At 40.2% G+C, this 20004-nt stretch overlaps 1 pseudogene; it reads right to left on the reverse strand.

Moving 5' to 3' along the window:
- Positions 1-293: 293 nt before the first annotated feature.
- Positions 294-17341, reverse strand: LOC137969932 (anoctamin-4-like; annotated as a pseudogene).
- Positions 17342-20004: the final 2663 nt, after the last annotated feature.

Here is a 20004-nt window from a genome sequence, read left to right on the forward strand (position 1 = left end):
CCTCGAATCGTGCACATGCGAAAACCCTCAATGCGAAAAAGTTGGTAAGAATTTTTATATTTTTATGCCAATTACAACACAGCGCAAGTTTCGCAAGATCCGTAACTAAAGGAAATTAGATCGATCATCTGGATCTTAAACGAATTTATGGTGATCCAATTTGCCATTTGTCTGCATTTTTTGCCATGTTAAGTGCCAACAACAGAAAAGGGAAACTATTACTATCGCCTGGTGATGCAAACCGGATGGAAATACTTCTTACCGAATGAAAGAACCGCACCGACGCATGTTAGATTTATAAACTTTTATTCCGATTAACAATCGTACGGTGTGTACGGATATGAGAAGTTCCCGCTTGAGGGAATTTCCACCTCACAAACGCAATTCGTTACCGACAATACCCTGGTACTGTAATCTGAAGGGATAACGCCGTTATGGCATTGAAGCATTTATCTGGCTTCTCTTTTTTGCGATTGGAGGCAAGGGGCGCAAAGAGTCCCACAGAAAAAACAAGCGCAAGTATGCATGTCGCGCTTTCACAATTTATAGACGACGATGACAAGTATCGGGCAATGTACCGGCGCCCAACGTAAGGAAAAAGTGTACTAAGACATTTAACCGTAACACTTACTATAAGGCAAAGCCTAGTTAGCCAAGTTATGTTTCAGTGTTTGGCACATTTGTAAACAAACCAATGCTTGTGAGCAGATATCTTCCCTGTGGACTCGCAAGAAATTTAGCTACGATAACGGTTTTACTTCAACATAAGAAAGCCGCCATCTCGAAGAAGTCTCTCTCTCAATTCGCGCAAACAAAATACTCGAGTCAGCCGTTATATTACTTGACTGTGCCAAACCAGCGAATGTAAGTTTTTTCTCACGAACCGCATCTCCATGAGAAACAGAATTTGTACGCTTATCAAACTTGACTTGTTTTACACCTACTACAAGTCCCTGTTAGCAACAGGGAAAGAAGTCTATTTCTTATCGAGTTTTAAGGAGATAACTTGCTTTTCACCAAACATTTTAAAAAAGGACTTTGAAGGCAAGTTTTCAGTTACAATTCAACGACTAAAACAAAGGTGTTTTGGTGAACCCATGGCCTTAAGCGGAAAGGAAAGAATAGGTTAGAGGAGTCTGTCAAAGTGGCCGCCTTCCGAAAGGCGAGGTCCAAGTTGAGGTTAGAGTTTCTTGCCGCGATCTTAAACATCATTATAAGGAAATCAACAGAAGAAGCCGGCTTATTTATGTCCTTATTTTTCTAAACATAACCTGTGCCTTGAAGCGCAAAATACGTGCCACTCAATATTGCATAAACTAAATAGAATGTTCTAAAATGATTCCTGAAGGCGTTGTCCTTGTTGATGTTTTCGTGTTTCTTGCAGTCAGCTTTTTGATCGTCCTTATTTTGGCAAACGAGCTGCAAATGAAAATGAGAACAGAGCAAAATAATTATGCATTCATCTCACAGCAAATCACTCTTTCTCCAGCTTACGTGCCACGAACGGCAACCCTCAGACCTGGGGCCCGTTTCTCGAAAGTCCCGAAACTTTACGGGCCATTTTCGAATGTCACAAGTCCTTTTGGAACTCAAGAAAGGAGAGCATTTAATTCGTCAAACTTCACAGTTAATTTTCTTTTTGTTACCTTGAAAACATGTCAAAAGATCGGCTTTCCAAAACAAGCGGTTGGCAATAGACCACTTTCGATATATTAAAATTCAGTCCTAAACAAAAGACATCATCTCGAGGCTCTGGGGAATAAACTCATACAAATCCTTATATTTATTCCCCAGAGCCTCGAGATGATGCCTTTTGTGTAGGAGTGAATTTTAATATATCGAAAGTGGTCTATTTCACAAATGGTTTTTCGGGCCCGAAACGTTTTCGGGACTTTCGAGAAACGGGCCCCTGGGGCCCGTTTTTCGAACGTCCCGAAACTTTACGGGCCATTTTCGTGTGTTACAATTCCCTCTGTATCTCATGAACGGAGAGGATTTAAGTCAACAAACTTCACAGCCAGTTTGCTTTTTGTTATCTTAAAAACATGTTAAAAGATCGGCCTTCCAAAATAAGCAGTTGGCAGTTTCACAAATGGCTTTTCAGGCCCGAAACGTTTTCGGGACTTTCGAGAAACGAGCACGGAGCTCTTTTGAACTTCTTTTGACACTACTACATTTACATTGTTAAAACTATCTTTTTACGACGATTAGGTTAAAAAACTAGGAGCGGTTTCCGTCCTTGCCTCCACTAATTGAGATCAAGTGTGGTTCCAGTCGTTCCAGTTTCAGCTAAGTTTCTTGAAGTCGTTTTGCTTATTTCAGTTGATACTTTCTTCACACGGCCCCACAAGTTCAACTATAAATCCTACCGCATGTGGAAACGGAATATTATTTACATTATTTCCTCACCTAACTATGCAACCACTTCTATTACACCAGGATCTATGTCAGCAACTTCTCTTTGACGAAGAGTTTGTTTGGCCAAGAATTCCTCCCGTCGGATTTTAAGATCGAGAAGTTTGGGTCGATCAGGTACAAGCCACGCTATGAACTTGGTAATGGAATACACGACGTACTGAAACACAAACACAAAGGCCAACCGAGCAGCAATCACGTGCCAGTATTGCTTGTTTACGTCATAAGGCTCGTTGGGGATGCGATACCCTGGATATCTGAAAAAAAGGCGAAAATTTTTGACTTCATTATTTTTTTCAAGTCATAAGCAAACGACAGGACAACAAATATTAAAAGGAAAACATGCACCCCTTTCACATAAACATCAAATTAGTAGTGCCAAGCGAGCTGTTAAAAGGGTCGCAAATCAATTATTTATGATTCTACATTTTTAGTCTTTATCCATTGCAATTCAGCAACACACGGAAATTGCAGAGAAGTGCTGCTTGAGTATCCCAATAAACATCGCCTTTTCCATAGTACGAGAGGAAACTAAATTGGCACTAAATTGGATCACCATGACAACCACAAGGTTTCTGACCATACAACTCAATCGAATCTTTTCACTTACGTTAACGTGATCAGGCGCCACGGACGAGATGTCATTTGCACAATCTCAACTCATATTCCCGAGTGTTAACCAGAGTCACGAGAAATGGCAAAATAAAAAGTGAAATAAAGCATTTTTTTACCAAAAGTTGGAAATGAGACCCCGGCAAAATAAACAAAGGAGCCCTTCAGAGGTTCCAAGGTGTGCAGTTCTTAATTAATGGGCATTTTATTTTTTTTCTCAATGCGCGAGCGGGCGAAATTCTGCGAATCCTGCATCTGATTCCCTCTGGGAGCGGGCGGAATTTTTCTATCTTGCCCGCCAACCCGGACGGAATCCTAGCCCTGATTGGGTTGCATTTTTTGACACCGAATCCTCAGTTTAACACACAGAATTAAGTGTTTCAAAACAGATTTTTATTCGACAAGTTGTGGAAATAAAATTCAAATCAAAACATTTTTCTTTGAAACGTTCAGTTTGTAAGTCGCTTACTGCATTCGCTAACAAGCGCGGTGCGAGTCAACAATTACAGTGATTCATAGAGAAAGAAAGAGAGAAAGGAAAAAAAAGTTATTTACCAGCTAAGGGTCGGTCTGTAGAGCGAAAAACTGTGACCGACGTCTTGAAAAAATTGCCCTCGGCCTGCTCGGTCAGAGTTTTTCGCTATACGGACCTCCCAGCTGGCAAATAACATATATCATTAAATATATATACGTCGGTTAATGCATTTCTCGTGCTCTGATTGGTTCACTCAATCTCGGTTATCAGCTCATATATCTCAGTTTGACCTTACGTGGTAAATGATTGCGCTAAGCGTTGCTAAACTCAGTTTTTTTTTCGCCGGAAAGCGAAATTTCTCTCGGAAAAAAGCAACAAAAAAAAAAAAAACACTTTTCGTGGAAACTTTGGATCAATAGACCTTTTAGCAGATAAGGTGGCCATTTTGATTTCTATTGTTTCAAATGGCAATTATGGGATGCCCAGGGGGCAAATACATATTAATTTGCCCCCTGAGCATCCCATAATGTCTTTCGAAACGACATAAATCAAAATGGCCGCCGTATCTGCAAAATGGTCTATTCCGACGCTTAAAATGTTTTTGTGACGAGCCTGCGTCTGTCTGACCACCAGGTTTTACACAACATCGCATCTTCATCACGTTTTTTCGATTTCGGTCGGATTCTCTCCCTGTTTTTCGCTCGTATTTCGTACTTCCAAAACTTTTGGAGTTTAAGGAATTTAATAAAACAATTATTCCATTCGAATTTGTTGGATATGAGACTGGTTATAGCCAACTCGGCGCTGCACGCCTCGTTGGCTATTTACTATCTCATATCCAATGCGCACTCATGGAATAATCGTTAATTATAATGAGTAAAATATCGGCGAGCGAAGCGAACCGAGGGACAAATGACGTAAGACACAGCCGTAAGGAAATTTATACACCTTATTCCAAAATGGCCGTCATTTAGATATTCTTTTGTTTTTATTGAAATTAGACCTTGATGCCTCGTTCAAGGCAAAATATTCTTTTGAATTTTCAGCTCAAGAACGAGGCATCAAGGGCTAATTTGAATAAAAACAAAAGAATATTTAAATGATGGCAAATGGCATAAGGTCTATATGTTCCCTGTATATTGGCACTATTTATAAAACTCATTAATAATTCATGATGGGAAAACAAAATAAATGTTCTATTAATCGATATCTGTATATCTGATACAGATTTCTTGTCATTTGCATAAACTTTTCTTTCCATTTTCCCTGTTAAAATGTCTTGAGTCACCAAAAAATACCTAGTGTACATTAACGCTTAAATGATGACGTTTAATGAGTCATAGGGCGCTTTCTTTTCGTCAGAACTGGCCGGCCAGACCCGTCAGTTTGGAAAGAAAATGTAACAATTTAAAGGAACACTTGCATGATAATCCCTCGTATTCTTCCGGAGGAGTATATATCATCCTCGAAGTGTGTTAATTTGAAGGCGTTGAAGAGTTAATCTTTTCAAATGCCTGGTCAGCTCTGCCGCTCATATTGTATATATTACTAAGCGCACTAATGAGTGTGAGAAACCCATGGTCATTAACGTGAAATATATTTTTCACAATATATAAATTTGGGAAAGACCATTCTGAAATCCAGATACAGAATACGAATTTAACATATCAAACATCATATCAAACATTTATTTCACAGGTCAGATGCAATATCCCCAGTGGATCCGTACAATTTTTTTTGTAGTACTGAACTGACCAAATCCAACGTGGCAAAGAGACCAACTGAAATAACTGATGACACAAGAGCGACAGAAGCACGAAAAAAGTAAAAAGGATAGCTCATCATTACCGAATACTTAGGTCCTGTTTCGTGTGCTTTGTTAGGCTGCCGCAGGTGGATGAAAAAATAAGCTGCCATTATTGGTAAACAGTGAATATACTTACTCACCTACAAAAGGGCATCGAGTAGTTAAGCACCTGATAAGCATATTGGTCTCTCGGTTTCTCCCGTGCATCCCAGTCTGAAACGTTAAAGTATGATAAGCTACTGTTCACATAGCCGGTTAATGTTCCATCTGAACTGTACGAAGAGCGGTAAACAAGCCTGGGAATGAAATCGGACGTGAAAGAGATAACAAATGCGTTCACCAAGACCGATAAATTTGTAATGCTCTCCATGATTCGGTACCAGGCTCCAATGTCTTGGGCTCGCCGTGCGACAGGTCTTCGGAACTGGCAAACGAAGTTCACGGCATCGACACGGATCTCCATTACGCAGTTCAGCATGGCAAACAGTGGAGCGAGAGGGAATGCGGCTACGAACATGGTCACGAAACCAAACTGCAAAACTGCAAGACAACAAATGAATAGATAAATATTATTACAGGGCGCGAAATCAACTTTTTTGCTCAGGTGCCAGCTGGCGACTAATTGGACAAATTTGGTCGCCTACGTAAGAACATGATTTTAAATGTTACTGTGCATGCAAGGAAAGTCATAATTATTAAATAGCAAGAAAGAACAGCACGAGAAAGACCTCTAAAGCCACTGTTGCTTTCGGCTTTTGTCTTTAGTTTGGTGATGGCGTTCTTTACGGTTATTTGAAATGGAGCGAAGTACAGAACGTTTTAAGCCCGTGTTTTCCAATAGCAAGGCAAACATGGGTCCTTTATCCATGCTTTTCACCTCTTCAAAACGTAGTTCCTTATTCTCCTACAGCTTGCGTAAGAAACTTACCTTTATTGCAAGTAAACGCAATACTACAATTGCTTGGCCTAGGCCCCCACACAACCACAATGCTCGTACCAGTCTCCGACTGGGATAAAATAAAAGGAGCGGCTGGTACGGTTTCAGTGGCCTCTAGAATCAGAGGAAACTTGGCTTCTTAAAGTACCTTTCTACCGATATTTATCTCCATTTATTAATCACCTCGTGTAGTCAATTTTCCAGGTGTCCGCTTTCTAACAAACAAGTTCTCCAACGGCTACTTTACGTTAAGGGTACAGGTTGCTTTTTGAAGGTTCTATACAAATTTCAAACTCATTATGCAATGCCCAGGTTCATTATCAATATATTATCAATATCAAGCTAGTTCCGAGGAGGTCCTTCGGTAATTTGGCTTTATCTACGTTTTCAGCATTCACAACTGACAATGGATTTTAATTTTCAGTTAACCTTCCGGCTGAATCGTCGTCTTCCGGCCTCAAAAACTCACGTAACCGACAAGAAGCACATGGTTTTTAAGTGCACCCACGATTGCAGGAGCAGTCGTGGCTCAGATGGCTAGTGCGCGGCTTTCGGAGCGAGAGGTCCCCGGTTCGATCCTCGGTGACATCAACGTCTGTTTCGACTTTCCTCTGATCCGTGTAGCTATAGCTTTAAATACTCGTAAAACGGAGCACTGACTGAGGGAGGGGGGTAAAGGGCACACCGTCGGCTTCCACTGATACCAGCCTCGTAGCTGAAGGAACTTCCGACGTTAAATAAAGGCACTTTACCTTTTATACCATGAAGCCTCTAAAACAATATGGCGCCTAGTAAACGCGGTGATCAAAGTATAGAAGTACATTTCGTGCTATTGATTAACAGTTTGTGAAAACGATTTTCTTATAGTATTCAGACATTATTTTAGTGGGAAAAAGAAAGGTGAGTTGTGTTTTAGCTACCATTTCCGAGTGATTTCATCATATAAATAAAGATTCAAATACAGAAGTTGTCTACTATTTATCTTGGATTACCAGACAAAACGTGATTCGCCAGCTGGCGACCAGTTCGTCGCAATTTCGAGCCCTGATTATAACTGAATAAATAAAGCGTTAGCTGTCTCAGGCCATTTCCCTTTGGTAACCGGGCCATGCCATACATAGTAACCCATCCTCGGAGACCCGGGGGCAGTCAGTCGAGACGGGACGTGAATCGGGACTGGCGTAACTTTACGCTAGTCCCGATTCACGTCCCGTCTCGACTGACTGCCCCTGGGTCTCCGAGGATGATAGTAACCAAGCTTTTCGACACAACTTAGACCCGAATTAAATTTAAATGACACTGAGAGGGCAAATTCGAACCAAAGAAATTATTACGAAGTTTGGGGTTAGAGCTGGAGGGCAGGGGTGGGGGGAATTAGGGTTAACGCAGTAATGGGGTCTGGAGAAATACAGAGTAAAATATCAAGCTATGCATCAAGTATATGAAACATATTTCTGTCGAATATTCGGCCAAGCAAGAGAGAGATATGTTGTTAGACTGGATCTAGCATGAAATGGAGGCTAATGCGGGGGAAATAATTTGCATGTGAAAAGACTTCCCCAAATTAGCCTCCATTTCATGCTCGATCCATCCCCACCGTTGGAATACGAAACCGGCCTCTATTGCAGACTCGTAAACACGTGACCTAATATAAAATTTTAAAGAAAACGACAACACTCTTGAATTTGCAAAACATGTTTCGACAGAAACTTCTGTCATCTTCAGTTGATAGATTTACAAAGCGTTAGAAGTTGAATTTATAAGTAGGAAAAATGCTAATTACATAGTAACAACGGAATGTACATAAAACGTGGCAATGTGAAAATTAAAAAAAAAAAAAATTTTGAATTTTTTAATTGAAAAAATTTTTTAATTTTCACATTGCCACGTTTTATGTACATTCCGTTGTTACTATGTAATTAGCATCTTTCCTACTTATAAATTCAACTTCTAACGCTTTGTAAATCTATCAACTGAAGATGACAGAAGTTTCTGTCGAAACATGTTTTGCAAATTCAAGAGTGTTGTCGTTTTCTTTAAAATTTTAACTTGCCTGCTGTCATCAAGATCCTTTGACCTAAGATAATAAACAAGGTACAAGTGGACAAGACGGGTCTTGAACCCCGGATCTCCGGATCACATGGCAAGCACCCTATAACCCCTCATGGGCCCAGCTGCTCGATAACACAATAAAACAGATCAACTCTTTGTTTCGGAGATAACTTTAGCCTGGTACGGTCAGTTGCCGTCAACAAGCCATTTAAGAGTTTTTGAAAATTGCTTCGAAAGTAGTTACACGATACTTAATCTCTTGGTTAATGGTTTAAAAATGTCAAAACATATTGTGCGCCAATCAGAGACCAAAGCAAACTAATTGTGACTTGCTCCCAAGCGTGTGCACGCGTGGGAAACTTTGAAATCTTACCAACTTCCAGATATTCCCAAAACATATGATGTTCGGGTAGGGCACTTAATTTGTAGTCTTCTTCCCACTGAGGTATATCCTGGATTTCCTTTCGTGCTTGTCGCAGCTTCCACCATTTCATCAGGCCACTTATGGAAAGAGGAAACAGTGTTAGTAACTTACAAATTGTGTAGAAAAGTCAGAAAAAGGTTAATTGGATAACATATCGACATGGGCTTCAGCTCAAAATTAAAATAAACGCAGAGAAAAAACAAAAAGGACTCAACAACAAAAGCAACATTACCGTTCAGTGCCGAGCTCGCATTTTTTCTAAAATAGATCGCAATACTTACTATGGACTGAAACGGCGAAAATGGCAGAGAAAGTCTGTGGGAAAATTTAAGGTTGTTTACACTCACGGGATAGCAATTTCGGTGATGTTTCCAATAATCTGTTGGCCAACCATAATAATCACTAGCTGTATAAACAAGTCAAGAAGACAACCTCCAACACCACACCCGTCAAGTCGCCCGCCGGCCAATCGCTGATAATTTCCAGGGGTACCAACCACATAGTTCAGTTTGAAGAAGGCAATGTAAAAGATTGATGAGTAGGTGTTGACAAACTGGAATAAAAACATCTTGTAGGTGAAGCTGTCTTTGTAGTCTGTTTCGGTTGGAGGGTTTTCCCAGTTGGTTAGCCATACAGCTAGTCTCTCGTAAATGAACTTTAGGAGATTAATACAAACCTATGAGTGCAAAATCGGATACGAAAGCTACGGTTAGTAAGGTCAAGAGTGTCCTCTAAAATCCTAAAATAAAGTGCCTTGTCCAGAGGCTCTACCAGTGAAAGTAGCACTGTAACAATTTGCAAGTATTCCCTCATTAGTCACTAGATGTACCCTGATGCCTTACGGCTTCAAAGCTCCCTGATGCAGTTAGGATCTTTCTCGGGGGTTTGAAGGTTTGCAAGGAAAAGTCGAGATCTTGGTAAGTTACCAAAGGCCTTACAATAAAAATGAATTTAACCAATAATTATTATACCACAATTGCGTGTAAGTTCGCAATCTGACTGGCTAATTTGCCGTTGTCAATAAGGTTCTAAAAAAATGTGCTCGCGTCAACGTGTCACGCAATTCCTTTTTCACTAATCAGATTGCGAGAAAGTTAGACAGCGCTTCCTCTTTCTTGGTCACGCTCTGAATTAAACATTTGCTTTGACGTTGAATATTGTGGTAAAAAACAAATCGAATGTGGTTCAACGTTGTCTGTACTCTTATCGACAACGACACCTGTCATCACAGTGGTCAAAATTTCTTGTGAACTTATTGAGATGTACAACATTTTGACCACTGTGATGACGAATATCGTTGTCGATAAGAGTATAGACATCGCTGAACCAGAGTCGACTTGTTAATTTCATCATGATCTATCTTGATACTGTAACATGGCTACGATATGCTTCCTTCCAAAGAACTAAAGCCATAACAAAAATAGTACATTGGAGATCAAGACGAGAGGAACCTTAAGCAACCTTGACAACGACGAGCAAGACAACGGCACAGGAAAATATCATTTCTTATGTTATTGTTTGTTTGTTATTTATTTGTTTGAGCAGGTTGAAGTTTTGGCAGCTATTTAGCTGATGTGGACCTGCTATACCCACCCACTAATATACTCACAGAGGACAGCCACAACACCGCGAACTTCATCGCCTACTCTTCTCGAATAGTGTGTGGGTTCTTTAACGTCCCACAGGGGACTAATGAACATGGAAAATATTTGCGAGACAAGGACTACGGTTTAAAGTCCTTATCCGAGAAGACTTGAAAGTCTAACCATTTGCGAATGTAATTACAAAGGCAGCACTTTCTCCTCAGTTATTTAAAGACGCTGAGTGTTGGTCCGGCCGGAGTCGAACTCGCGACCTCCCGCATGGCAGCCCGGTGCTCAACCAACTGAGCCACCGGTGCGCAGTAAAAGATTCTCCGATTATTGCATTTCATTTCGCATGTAAAATGTGCGCCTATTGTCCTGGAATTAAATTGGTATAAATAGCATTGATGGTTAGTTCAATTCCCGGAGGATTGGGTCGGGACAGAAACATGGCCGCCTTTTCTTTGTTTAGGGGCACAAACATAGCGGCCGTGACGTCATGTGAAAAACGAGAATAGTCCATTTTACAGTCGTGTCCTTAGTTACCTGGCCTATGAATGACAGTGAGGTTGGAGTCGGCCTTGTTTTGATAGAAACCTTATTGCTTTTTTTATGTAATTTTTTGCCAATTAGCATGGTAACAACATCATTAACATAAGAAAAGGAGGGAGGTCTGTATCATAACAAGGTCAACACCAGCCTCACTTTCATTTAAAGGCCAGGCAACTAGGCACACAACTGTAAAGAGGTCTATTACGATCAGAAACTGGTAGCAGCTGGCAAGTGCCTCTCGCGGTTAAAAAGGAACATAGAAAAGGAAATCAAAAGGCTACCAACACGGAAACCATATTCTCCACCAATCCAAAATCGGTTGTTGTTGTTGTTTTTCATTTTCAACATGATGTAGCGGTTAGATGTCTGACAAATGCACTGCTAAACGTTTGCTGTAAAAACATAATCAGATTCATCCTTACCAAGTTCAACAAAGCAGCTGTTATACTGGTGATAAACTTAGCATTCTTGCGTGCATTGAAGCTGCCACTGGATACCAAGGCACCGAAAACTGAAGCTCGATAGGCAACCACCCCTACTACTGCTGCTAACACAAGGAAAATCATAAATGAAACAACACTTCCCACTCCTGCAAACTTCTGATATCGTGTTTTCTTCGGCACATGGGGAACCACCTTTCCGGTAACTTTGTCTTTACGCCAGGTTGGAGCCGTGGCGATAAATTCCGGACGAAACTGCTCTTCTAAGTCTTCAAAATGCATCATGTGCCAATGATAAGAGAGCACAACTTGCCTTCTTTTCCAAAACTCCAGAAACAATGTTGCCCAGACTGACATGAAAATGGCGAACGCCACGGTCAAGTCATTATCAAGTGCATGAGCAACTACGGCATAGTAACACGAGGAAGTAAGAGACCAGTACGGACACTGGGCATCGCATAGTGGACACATGTAAAATAACCGCTCATTGGACTCATTGCAGACGTCTTCGACAGGCTTAAAATTATTCGCGTTACTGATACCATACAGAAACACGATGATACCGAAAATGGCGGGAGGAATCAGCATTACTGTGTAGAAACCAAGCCACGAGAAGTAAAAGCCGATCTCCGTCCCGAAGTAATCCATAATGGCATTGTACGGCTGGAATTTGAACCAACGACCAAAGCGCGCCCATTCACGTCTCAGTTTTTGCCGGCTGTTGGTGGGTTGTTCATCCTCGGGGCTATCCTCGGGACCGGGATGAAGAGGGTAGGCAGCCACATAACACTGCTCGTGAAGGAGCTTCTTTATCCCGACATCATATCGCTCCTCCCCAAACCGAACTTTACTGCAGATGTGTTCGACGATTCGGCTTCTTTCGGTTCGACTGAAGAAGGTTTCTTTGTGTTCGTGTCCGACGTACATATCTAAATGTTCCTTCATGAAGTAAACCATAAAATAGTTGGGTTTATTACTGATAGACGAATCGTGAATCTCGAAAGGGTTGTTGCGCGTGATCATATCTCGGATGTCTTTGCCAATGTGCTTTTCGTACCAGTTTGCTATGTGGATGTCGCTTTCCTGAGGAAATTGGAAAAATATGTTATCATAAAATGCCTGGAAATATTTTTAATGTATCTTTCAATTAATACGGTGTTCCGGCTTCATAATTTCATTAAGTCGACATCTTTGTTCGTGAATTTAAATTTGCAAAGGTTTCCCAAAATCATATCATTTTGTTTTCCCTGATGGAGAGGAACTTTTTTCTTCTCGGTTTTTTTTCATTCCTCCCTAGTCCCTACTTAGCCCGTTACGCAGGAGGCACGCAGACTCTTCTGTCACGCCATGTTACCCATTCTTCAACTTAAAGAAGTTATCCGTACGAGGACGCATTATCCTGGGTTATAACTAAGGAACATTAGTTCTTTTAATCGATAAAATAACCAGATAGAAACCACCTTGGAAAAAACCACGATTCACGATTCAAAGTAACGGCGAGATGGGGGTGAGGGTTAGGGTGTGAAAAGGGCCAGGACATCCAATCGTTCCTTCAATCATACCTTTATCGGCATTTGCATCATCATTTCCTCTGCAGTTTTGCACAAAGTGTCCCACGGGGCATGGACTTTGAGAAAATGGGTCTTCATCTCGTCATCCTGGCAAACACGCACAAAAAAATGTCAAAATGGGCCTGAAACAGTACTGTTTGTTCCCTCTGCACATGAAAAGCCAGTGCGCATTGACAAACGTCAATCTGATTTTTGTCCCCGATTGATTTTTGTCCCCTTTTTCTGACATCATTAACTTTGGATGCCTCAGTTCAACATAGAACGGGAGCATCATGGTTGCCAACAGTTCCAGAGGTAACTACGCATGCTTTACGAGGCGAAACGGGGGCCGGCATGCAGGCACTCCTGCCGTCACGCGATCTTCAATTGTTTTTGTCGTAGTGCACTATTTCATCGGGTCTGTCTGAGTGAGTGAGTGAGTGTAAGATTTGTAGGCCTGAAGCGCGTGCGTGATTTACGAAACTACTGTACGGTTTTCTTTAATTACAACAATTGATGTTTGTTTGCGGCCCACTTGTCGCCTTTTTCCTTTCTTAATTTACGTAATGAAAAGAGAATGAAAACTGTTTGAGTACGTTATTGTCAAATTAAATTCTTAAATGTCTTAAATCAAAATCACTCTTTTCACGTCCACGGAGATCGTCACGCAAGCTCACATTCCACAGACATTCTGCAGGTCAAATAAACAAGAAAAAAATTCACCAGTCGACCATAATATTTTTACTCTCAAAGACTAGGTCAACCTGTCTGCCTGCATTGAAAAAAGGTCAACAGTAATTTCTTCGCAACGGAAAGAAAAACAGTAGAAAACTATTTTTATTTTTATCGTTGCGATCGATCAGCAAAAAATGTAGATTACATCAGCTTGTTAAGTGGGATGCCAACGCGATAAAATGGGCAGAATTCCGTTTTCATGCTTCGATTTGACTGGTACATAAGTGGGTGAAAGACGAAAATAAACAGGTCTGTTGGAAACGTGCTTGAATTTCAACAAATGAGCCCCAAAATCGACAAGAATTTGTGACGCTGATGAATAATAAAGCAGTTTCTACTTCTAAAACGATGGAATTACCAGGTGATAAATAACCTCGTCTGGTAGCGTAAAATTTTGACTTTGCAGAAAGAATGGTCAACCTCAACAGTTGGACGATTCTGATCTCTGTGTTAAATTCGCACATTTCTTGTCGACTTTTATAACACTTGAAAGACAAAGAAAACTAACGAACAAACCAACACCCCATGTCTTGCCGTTATTTTGCCGCAGATGTAACCAGTTATTAGTGATACGCAAGGTAACTTGATCACAGGCCTGCCGCTGAAATCGATGTCACTTTCGATTTTTACGAATTACTTGTGCAGCCAAAAGAACAATAGAAAAATTGAACGTAGCAAAAATCTCCCAAAATGTTTTTCGCTAGTGGTAACTTTTTATAATCGCGGCATAAAATATATGTTGTTTTCATGTCGCAAATTTTGTTGCTGATGGCAATTTTTCTTAATTCTCAATCGACACTTGCTAAAAACGTCCTTGTGCTCTAGCTTAAAACTGTGAATCAATATTTACTTTTGCATCAATAGTTGTTTTGCATAAAGCAAGCTAACAAAATCTGTTCCATGCTTAGTTCGCATTTTTGAGCGTTAAATTAGAATTCTCGGTCCTGTTTCTGGCAGCTAGTCGTGTATGTTGATGTCTCCCATCCAGATACTAACCCCGCCGGACAGGGTTAAAATTTAGTGAACTTTTGTCGTGGAAACTGTCAAACGCTGAGAGTACACGCTTAAATTCGCTGTGAAAAAGAAGTTGAACTTCATGTCAGCCTCGAAGCCAATGTTTCTCGATTGCCATTTATTTTCTGGCATTTTACCTATTACGTCGTGGAAAACAAAACGCAGCTCAGTTGACAGTTATGGAATAAAGCACTGTGTACGCAATGCGTACCTATTTTTATAGCAAGCCCACGCGTCGATAGCCCGTTTCTTGCTCAAAGCGAGTACTGGTGCACAACCATTCAAATGGAAACGAGTTGCGTATTCTTATGCATATCAAACTCATTTCCCTTTCAATAGCTGAGGATCAAGACTCGCTTCGAAACAGAGAGGTTTCAAGGGTTCAAGGTTTTATTTGCCATGATTACATATAATGTATCCGATTTAATAAACAAAATACAAAAAATTGTAAAAAAGGCGAGGAAGCCCATAAAGAAACTATAAGAGCTTATGGAGCTATGGGCTACCTCAAATTAGACTAAGAAATTAAGTTTAAGATAGCACTGGTACGTAATACAATATATTATTAAAAGACGAAAGAGTGGACACACACATTTATCCACAAAAATACAAAAGCGTAATACTTCTAAGAATTTGATGCTACTAACGATAAAGAAGAAATCTTTTAAGGTTTTTGCAAAACTGAGCGGTAGATCCAGATGACTTAATTTGACTGTCAAGAGAATTGAAAAATTTAGGGCCTTGGAAGCGGATTGAAAATTTTCGTATATTAGTTCGAACTAATGGAATATAAAAATTGGAATTGGATGAGTTTCTAGTGTTATAAGGATGAATGTAATTAGCCAGTGTAAACATGTCATTAAATGAATTCGGAAGTAAACCTTTAGTGACAAACAGCCACTCGGAAATGGCCAATTGTACAGATGATCATACCGGTGCAAATGTCGATCTAAGTTTGTTTTCAAAGAAATTAACATGGTCACGTTCGATGAATTCCGATTGCCGAAAACTACGCTCATTGGCATAGACGACACGACTGTTATTTGTCGGATTCTTCAAACGATGCCGTCACAAAATGGCAATAGTGGTCAAAAGTGCCAGTATCCTAGAGTCATCTAAATTCGTCGCTTTGCGCTGTTCAGGAGTTCCTGACTGCTACAATATTTGGACAGCTCTCTTGGCATCTTTCCAGTTCAGTTGAGAACAAGCGACACAGTTACTTGTGTTTGTCGAGCGGTGACATCTTTAATTTGTATCGTTATTAGAAAATGTCCCAAAAAGCGAATTTATTTTGATGGGAATGTGGGAAATGTGGGAATGTGGGTTTGATATTCCAATTTGCAAAACAGATCGTTACAAGAAGTCTTTTATTATTAGTCATCTTCTTTGAATTAGTGTATTTCCAATTTTTCAAGTGTAGGCGGATTTTCTCCTTTAATAGTTTTATCGTTTTTATATCAGTAATAACTTAATTATTTTACTTATAGATAAATTTATTACAGTAATGTATTTTAGTGCACGTAATTCAGTAGAAAGACTGCAAGGTGTATATTTTCTAATAAACGTTATATTGATTGATTACATTGATCGATTGGCTGTCACTTCAAAACCTACTAGACTGCGTGACAAACGTAATTTGAATTTCAAAGTAACGCAAAAATTGAGGGCGTAAAATAGTTGTCATGATATTCCCATGATCTAACATGACAATCTTGTGTAGTTTCAATATAGACGATGCCGCTCAGTTTTTTCAAAAGGCCTCTATCTTAACAGATCACTCGATAAATGACAATGAATAAAGTAATCCGGCTACACTGCGTGCACTGACACACCGTTTTAAAACATCACTGCGCGTATAGGGTCAATGGAACGGTCCCTAAATATAGGCAACATGCTTTAAAATTAAAATGCGCCTACGAATAGCAAAGCTTCTCATGCAAGCGTTTCAAGGATAATTTGGGAGAATTCACCCAAATTAGGACTTGTAGTTTATATCAAACTTAAATCACCGTACAGTACGTTAAAACATCGTTGTTTATTTCCTAATCCTAAACCGAACATCCCGAGACAACGCTACAATTGACAAAATAAAGCTAAGAATATTGATCACTCTTCGTCCTCTTTCTAGGAGTGGTTCTATTACAAAACCTTGAGAATTAGCAATCAACAGAATACATTGGAATCGACAGAATGCCGGTTAACATTAAAAAAAGTTTAGTATTTTTTCTTAATGAAACCTTGAGGAATTTGCATGAACAAGCGATACCGACAAAGCAATCCAATTCCCCGAATGCAGATAAGTCCGACACGAAAGATATTCATCGGCCTAAACATACCTTTGTTGTGACTTCGTCTTCGTATTCTATCTCTAGTCCAGCCTCTTTCAAGTTTTTCTCAAATCTCCCTCGCTTCTCCAGTTTTTCACGCAATTCTTCTTTTTCTTCTTCCTTCAGCTCGGAATCGTCAAGTGGCGTTTCATGCACAATCACATAGTCGATGAATCTCTCTCCGTCGCGAAAACACAACCGCTCCTTTTCTCTCCTCTCGCTCTTCAGCGTGCTCTAACTCTATCTCCAGCGTCTTTTCTTCCATCATTTGATGCTTGGACATCAGGGCTTCCTCGTCTAACAGCGGTGACTTATCAGCAAAACTTTCAGGTCGCCTTAAACCATCACCGTTGGTCGCTGGAACTCGAGATCGTAGGTCGCTCCCACTGGTTGGGTGTGCCATTGGTATTCACATGAAACATAAATTAATCTAATCGTGTTAAATTTCAAAAAATACCGGTATAAAATCGTATCGAATTGCCATCACGATTTCTGCTGTTTGTTAACTGGATGTCACATATTGTTTCTTGAGACATGCACGAGCGAATAAACTAACAGAATAAATTACTACTATTGGGGGAATGGCCAGGACTATTGGCTATGGATTTAGGTGTACAGATTCTTCCTAACCTGCAGTGTCTCTTTTTATGAACTCAGCAATTTGTCGCTTCTAAATTCAGTTTCGCACAATTCGAGTTTTCATGTTAATAGGAATGGTTGTTGTTATTTTAAGCAAGAGCCGATACATAACGTCGCAGAATTACATTTCAATGATACTGATATTTGCATAGCCAGGATCGACCGGATTAACATGTGTTTCTCCGTAAGAGACGCGCGCGGCGCCTGCTCGCAACGTCTCAATCGGTCGTGCTACACTATTAAACCCGCGGCAGTTTCTCATTCTTACTAGTAAGAATAGCTCAACTAAATGACACCGAATCTGACCTTTCATCGCCTGTCTTTTGGGGATGTCTCTCCAGGAAACATTAATGAGCCGAATTTTTTGCCAGCGCCGCCATTTCTTCCGTCAACTGTGGTCCTATCACCTGCGCCCATTTCTTCACCAACGTCGTTCATATTTACGTCAGATAGATTCATGTTTATGTCATTTGCGTTCTCAAATGGCGCCAACTCGTCCAACTTTCGTTTTCTAAAAGTGATTGGCAAATGAGACCAGAAAAAAAAAAATGTAAGAAAACGATGAGTCTGAAGGTTCGACTGAGAGCAATTGAAGAGAATTTATTAAGGCAGACTTTGAGTTCTGATTTCGATACTAAAACGGTACTTCATATTAAGAATTAACCACAGGTATTCACATACATGTGATTCAAAAAAGTGGACAAGTAAAAGACTTACTTGGCGGCTGTAAAAAATAAATCATGCATAATATATCTGTTCTCATCCATGGAGCCATATGAAAGCATAGATTCACTAGTAGAGCTAAACAAAAATATGTTAAAATAACAACAAGTATTCATTGAAATAAATACTGAAAACAAGAACATTCACAACGAGTGATTTCTGATTACTTGGCCCATCTTGAGCAAGAGAACTCACAGCATTCTTGTGGCAATTATCATTACAAATTAATGTTAAAGTTAACAAACCTACCTCCGAATAAGTCTCTTTCTCTCCATTTGACTGAATGTACACTGGACGGCAAGTTGCGACCGAAGATGTCCAACTTATATGATTAATAACTAAGTTTAAGTTTGAGCGTCATTGATACTGTTCAGTTCATGCAGTTTGGGCCAAAAGAGCTTGGAGAGCTTTTATATATGAATGAAACGTATGATTACAATTCTGACTCGGTAAAGCGCCGCAATAAGATTAACCTGAAGATGATTTTTCGTGCCAAAAGGCAATTTGTCACCTTAAGACGAAGCCATAACTGTTGGCTAGTCGATTTATCAAGGTATTCGAGGCAAATGTTCTTATCAATAAAGTTATCTTAATTTAATAGTATAGAAGTGCCAAAGAGTGATAAAATCCGACATTTCGGAGTAATGATTCCTTCACTTCTGGTGACCCCTTTTAAGTAAAAAAAATGAAGGCAGGATGCTTTATCTTGAGCTAATGACGCAAGCGTCAATAGCGCGCTTAATATCCACTTCGTAGAATTATTTTGTGTTTTGTTGTTTAGAGGGTCTCCAAGGGGTTTGTGGGGGACAACTGAAGGGCATGCAACATGGCTAATTTAAACTGAGTGAAGCAGAATTTCGTTAGGAAATCAAGGGAACCTAAACCATTTTAGGATCAAAACGTTCCTGAGTAACAGTTTGGAAGTCAATTTCGGGAACAAAGGAACACAAGCACAATTTTTTAAAGCATAGTTAATTGAGAGGACTTGGTTTTGAAGCTTGGCAAACATCAAAGGAGCAAACAAAGATGCCAAGATTTAGGTTGGAAAGTCCATGAACCGTACACAACTTTTGTTTTGCGCTGTATAAACTATGCCGTGAATTACGTAACCACCGCGTTTTCTTGGTTAGTTCCGCATTAACAGAGTAAACAACCATTGTTTTTGGTGCACGGTCAAGGCCAAAAAAAGAGAAAAAACCTACAACAAAGACATTTGTCGGTTTTCATAACCATTCTCCTCTATTAGCTATGTTTAAAGGGAGCAAGTGGAACAAAGAATCCCCTTGTGAGCCGGGCCCATTTTGTTGTAACAAACAGACACTAATTGGCAACAAGTAAATGCCCTTTCGTATCTTCGGGCAAATCTTTTTCTATGTTCAAAATGGAAGGCACCTGATGATGGAAGAACCAATTTAGGTGAAGTTTGAGTTGACACAATTAACAGGGAACATGCAGTTTGGCGCAACGCTGACAGCACTCGCCTCAGTCCTCCAATGTTCCGGCAACCGTTGTGGCCTGGGTTTAATTCCTAGTAGATTTCAGTCACGGCGGAGCCGGAGGCCTAGAAGGCTTTCGCTCCCCAATTTTCAAGCAACAAAAGAGAATTTAAAACCGCTTTTACCGTTGATCCACGTTTACCTTTTTTGATATCTCGTCGAGAAGGCTGAAGAGGCATTTTCCGAGATTCAAGGGAACCGAGATTTCTACATTTTCTCTCGG

The sequence above is a fragment of the Montipora foliosa genome, chromosome 9 (assembly GCF_036669935.1).
Source record: "Montipora foliosa isolate CH-2021 chromosome 9, ASM3666993v2, whole genome shotgun sequence".
In the NCBI taxonomy this organism is placed as follows: Eukaryota; Metazoa; Cnidaria; class Anthozoa; order Scleractinia; family Acroporidae; genus Montipora; species Montipora foliosa.